The following is a 6,000-nucleotide window of genomic DNA, read 5'->3' as shown; positions in this document are numbered from 1 at the left end:
ATGAATCCTTGTGTATTCCACAATATTTATCTTTACTGATCCATATTTTATGTCATATTGTGAGGCTCAGTAATGTGTCTTATGTTAAGCACTAAACAACCAAGTTGATTATTTTTGATTGGCTTTGTTGTTGCTCCGTAAGGTACTATTTGTCGAGCATTATGAACTAAATTAATCATCTTGTTTGGTTATTTAGTTATTACTCCATAAGTTTTTCTTATGTTGAGTATATGAACAGTTAAGCTAATCATTCCTTATGGTTAAACTTAGTCGTAGCTCCGTAAGTTTACTTATGTTGAGCATAATCAATTAAATTGATCACTTTTTGTGTTTAATTTGGTTGCTTATTCCGATTAAATTAATCATGGGTTTACTTGTGATTAATTTGATTGAGTTTTTGGATATAAATCCTTCTTTTCTTTTCAAATTAAGGTCGCTCGTTGTTGTTCTCTCGAGAATGACATCAAATGGGGGAGAGTTCTTTTAAAGTTGTGCTTAATGGTCATATCTTGAGGGGTGTGCGGCTGTGGAATTTTAGAGGGGTTATCTTGTATCTTTAAACTCCTTGATGAATGCTATTAGCTTCGGCTATATGATTGCATCTAAATAAGATGATGTGTGTTCTTTCTTTTTAGTCATGAAATGTCTCTTACGGAAATTTCATTATGATCCCGTTCTTGTACCTTTGCCAATTTTATTGACAAAAAAGGGGAGAATTAATATGTAGTTCACACTACAAATACATATGGTCTTCGGGTCATTATATAAGGGGGAGTGGTTTCCATGTGAGATGGAGTATTGACTAAGGGGGAATGATACATATCACCATAGTATTATTGTTGAAGTTGTGATACAATTGAACTTTGACGCTGTGTAATAATACTATGACACTGTATAACAATGATCGAGACCGATGCTTTCTCATTGTTATAGCTACGGATCTTCAACAGCGGTGATGCTAAACTTACAACCTTTGGGATCATTGGAGTACTCGGAAGTGACGAAGATTTCGAGGAATGTTGAAGATTAGACATGTGGAATAGGAGCTACTTAAGTTTCTTTATCTTTTTTATATTCCATATGTATTGATAGTTTTGTCACTAAAATTGACAAAGGGGGAGATTGTTAGAGCATTGCCCGGTCGAACTCGCATGCGTTGCTATCTCAAGCATGTTTGTCAATGTTAGTGATCAAAACTGTAAGCCTTGATTTCTAGTCTATTATAGCTAAGTCTCGGACTAGAATAGAAAGTGTAGTTGAGCTCAAGGACTTCATGGAGATTCATCATACAAGTAGAAGAACTACTCAAGGAACCGGTGGAACTTCTCGACAAAAAGGTATGTGAAGACTTGAACTTATCTGTCACTCAAAAGTCTATCTACTCTATCTCCTACTTCTACAAAAAATCGTATGTTATATATATAGACTTATATTATACACATTTGGTATTTCGAGCCGAGTATACCTCGCCTATCTATATCTCGAAATATGTGTTGGTAAGCTTTTCGCTTCGACCAAGTTTATCTTTACCTAGTGACGAAAGTCATGATATGTTTCAATCACTTTAAAAATTGCTTTGACGAGAAATGGTGTAACAACTATATAACGTCCTCTAAGAATGTTTCAATGATTGGAATGAGAGTTTAAATTACATAACCAATGATGGGCATAAGCATTGTTGTGGAAACACATTTATGTATAAGCCCTATTCCTTGAACCAAAGTTTGCGAACTTTGTTGATCAAGAGAAACCGGAAGAATGGCTTGTTGCCAATTCCTCGAACTGCCGAAATTTCCATCCCGAGAAATTCTGCTGGAGTTGACAAACTAGTTGCGTGAGTACCAGTACGCGAACCGGCGGAAGGGTCTCTTGCCGAGATTTTCTGCTGGAGTTTGTAAACTCTGCGGGTTGCTTAAGTCCGCGAACCTAGTGTGCGAACTTAAGAAGGTTATATATCTGAAGATGATTTCTGAACTTAAACTTTAAAAAGACTAAGGAATGCAGTTTGCAAACCGTGGCTATAAAAGTTCATAAACCGATTCAAGTGAATCAAATCATCTTTGCTTCAATTGTGTCTTGTGTGGTTACATAAGATTTCCTTGCAATTGAAAAACTCTCTAACTATTTCATTTGAGTCATTTGAACTAATTATGGTGAAGAAGAACATGGTTGATATGAAACGATCATATGGCTAACCTTTTGGTTAACTATTGTTGAACCAACAATGCACATTGGGTACGGTTAACAAACCTAGAAGCGTGCAGTTCATTTGTGTATAACAAGCTAAGTTTTCGATCTAACGGCTGAGAAATATTAGGTTGAATCTAAATCAGGTTTTCATCTAACAGTGAATATTGATTGCTTTGTTACCAAGGCAAAACTCTGATTTGAAAGACTATATAAAGGAGACATCTAGTATTGTGCAAAACTAATCCCCACACCTCACGTGTGATACTAGTTTGCGTACTAAAGTCGGTTCTCCTTTAACCTTTGGTTTTCTTCTTTTAAAACCAGGTTAACGACTTAAAGACTTCATTGGGATTGTGAAGCCAGACCGATACTACTTTTATCGTAATTGTGTGATCTGATCTTGCATCTTCTATCTTACGAGTACAATCAGATTGATTGGATTGAGATTTGATATCTCTGATAGGCAAGATATAAAAAGTAATCACAAACATCTTCGTCTCATTGTTTGTGATTCCACAACATCTTGTTTCGCTACCATACGATTAAGATTGTTGTGAGGTGATTGATTAATCTAGGCTGTTCTTTGGGAATATAAGACCGGATTATCAATTGGTTCCTGTTCACCTTGATTATTATCAAAATACGGAACAAAAACTTTAAGGTTTTTCTGTGGGAGACAGATTGATCCTTTGACAGACTTGTCTGTGTGAGACAGATTTGTTTATTGTCAAAGCCTGCGAGTTTGGGTCGTAGCAACTCTTTGTTATGGGTGAGATCAGATAAGGGAATCCAGTGCGCAGTATCCTGGATGGATCAGAGGCGTAGGGAGTACAACTGTACCTTGGATCAGTGGGAGACTGATTGGGGTTCAATTACAGTCCAGTCCGAAGTTAGCTTGGAGTAGGATAGTGTCTGTCGCGGCTTAATACAGTGTGTGTTCAATCTGGACTAGGTCCCGGGGTTTTTCTGCATTTGCGATTTCCTCGTTTAAAATTTTTTGGTGTCTATGTTATTTCTATTCCGCATTATATTTTTTTATATAATTGAAATATCACAAGTTGTGTGTTTTTCAATCACTTAGAATATCCAACCTTTTGGTTGTTGATTTAAATTGATTGATACTTGGATATTGGTCTTTGGTACTATCCAAGTTATCTCTCTAGTATTTGATAAAGACTCGCAGATTTCTATTTGCTTGAGTATATATCAAATCGAGAGATTGAGATATAAACTCTTTGATATACTTTTATCTAGATTGATTCTGACTGTTTAGTTGATTCTCTAGAAAGTATATTGGAGTTTGTCCATACAGATTGCTAATCGAATCGTTGGGTGTGGTTGTTGTACCCCCACTTTTTCAAAGATATTTATGGGACTTGGTGAGTGGGAAAGATAGCATATGGACAGATTGGGTGTCCAAGAATCTGATTTAACAGAGAAATTTTTGGGCTCTGACTACCCCTCAAGATGCCTCATGTCATGGTGTTGGAGGAGAATCTTAGAACAGAGGGAGGTGGCTAGGAAGTTTTTACTTCATATTATTTGTGATGACAACATTAATACTTCTTGGCTTTATGACTCTTGGCACCCTTTTGGCAGAATTGTGGATTGGGTCAGAACTGATATTATTGAAAAGCTTTTTCCTAATCTTGATAGCAAAGTAAGTCCATTTTTAGATGGAAGTGGTTGGTGTTTGCCTGAATCTGTGTATGAAGAGCATGTGGTCATTCTTGACAAATTGAAGATAGTGAATTTAATAGGACAGAGTCTGATGTTATTGTGTGGAAACCATCTCCTTCTGGGGACTTTACTATTAAGCATACTTACAATGCTTTGGCTGGTGCTGGGGATACGTTTTTTTGACAGAGTCTTGTATGGTTCAAATACCATGTGCCACGACACTCTTTTATAACTTGGTTGGATTTTCATGGTAGGCTCAAGACTAAAGATAAAGTGGTGAAGTGGGGTTTGATGCAGTCTGCTCCTTGTTCTTTGTGTGAGAATGGTATTCAAACTACTGAGCATATTTTCCATGATTGTAGCTTTGCTATGAGTATATGGACAAGTCTCCTTTTGGAAATGGGTTATGTAAGAGAAGTGAGTAGTAGTTGGTTGGAGGAAGTTAAATGGTGTGTTAATGCTTTCGCAGGGAAACGCTTAGTGGTTGGGATAAAGAAGTTAATTCTTAATTGTTTCATGTATCACATATGGAAAGAAAAAAATGCCAGAATTTTTACTAGCAAGTACAACTCTGAAAATCAGGTAGGGTAAAAGAAGTGAAGAATAAAGTATTCTCAATCAAGACTCCTGTGAAAGTTTCTCCTGATGCTAGGAGTTTTGTGGACATATGGATGCTTAATTGTACACTTTTCCAGGTTAATGGAAGGTTCTTTCCTTGGTTGGCCCCAAATTATGATCCATGGTAAATATAGATGAGCCAAGAGGTAAGAACTCGGGCGGATGGGGAGCTATTCTAAGGGGGAAAGAGGTAGGTGTTATTGCTGCTGATATGGGGGGTGGTTCTCTGACCACTAATGTTCAAGAATTACAGGGGGTGGAATTGGGTCTAAATATGCCACATAGAATAATTGTCGTAATTCGTAAGATACATATAGTCGTGGACTCAATCAGAACCGTCTTACAGTTTCGGGGTGCTCTAGGCGAACTTGAATTTTGAGGCCTTTTTATGTGATATGAAGTCAACAATGGAGGCAAAATTTTAGTTTGGGAGATAAGTTTATACTATTAAAGCGATAATTTTCATTTAGCTTGGCGGTTGGAAGGCCATCGATTTTTTTCCCATCTTTTTTAGGTTAGATTCCCTGTTGCAAACTTTCAATTTCACTAGTGGAAAATAGAAGTTCCGCGACCGTCAGGGCAGGTCATATATACGAGTTAAACGACCTGTTCTAACGGTCTCTGATGGAGTCGCTGATAAAGCGTCTTTTTTTTGTACGACCCTTAGCAGTGGGTTTCAGAATGACGACTGATTTTAAGCGTAACGAGGTACATACCCCCAACCGAGGGTCCTAGATTTAAATTATAATATAAAAAAAAATATTCAGATTTGCAGAATTGCCTGAATGGCTGAATCTGAAATAATCTGACTCCATCAAAGTCAAGTCAAACTGAACTCAAATTAAAGTCAAGTCAAATAGAACTCAAATAAATTCAAGTCAACATCAAGTCAAATTAAACTCAAAATTTGACTCAAAATTATCTCATCAAATTCAATTTACAATCTGGACCAAAATTATTCAAGTTCAAAGTATGAAAACTTACACTAAGTTCATTATTGAACATAAAATTCTTTTACATAGCTTCACCTTACAAAATAGAGGGACCAGTTCATATATCCCCCAAAAAATAAGCAAGCACACCACCAACACCTTCAGTATCCTAAGCAATTAGCCAATTTTCCAACATTTTTGGTACTTCCAACTCTATCGTAACTACTGAATGAACAAATTTGAAGAAAATAAAAGCATAGACCAGCAATTTTGGCATAAAATTTTTTGATCAAATTGTTGAATCTTGCATCACCGGGAGACAAGTAAACACCTCTTTCCAATGATGCTTTAGATGTTTGGTACTCCTTTAGCTTAAAAATACAGTGTTGTAAACAGAAATAGAATGTCACAATGACATCAAAAGCTAAGCGTAATATAATCAAGAAAGGTTGCATCAAAATACATTTTCCATAATGAAGCTCAGAATTTAAGTATGAACACTAAAGTAACCATTGCAAGACAAACACAAAATGAAACTCATGTAATTAATTATCAATCGGAAAAATGCCAACACTTGGGT

Source organism: Papaver somniferum, unplaced genomic scaffold (genome assembly GCF_003573695.1).
Source record: "Papaver somniferum cultivar HN1 unplaced genomic scaffold, ASM357369v1 unplaced-scaffold_15, whole genome shotgun sequence".
NCBI classification, from domain to species: Eukaryota; Viridiplantae; Streptophyta; class Magnoliopsida; order Ranunculales; family Papaveraceae; genus Papaver; species Papaver somniferum.
The sequence above is the reverse complement of the archived record's forward strand: the minus strand, read 5'-3'. Positions refer to the sequence as shown.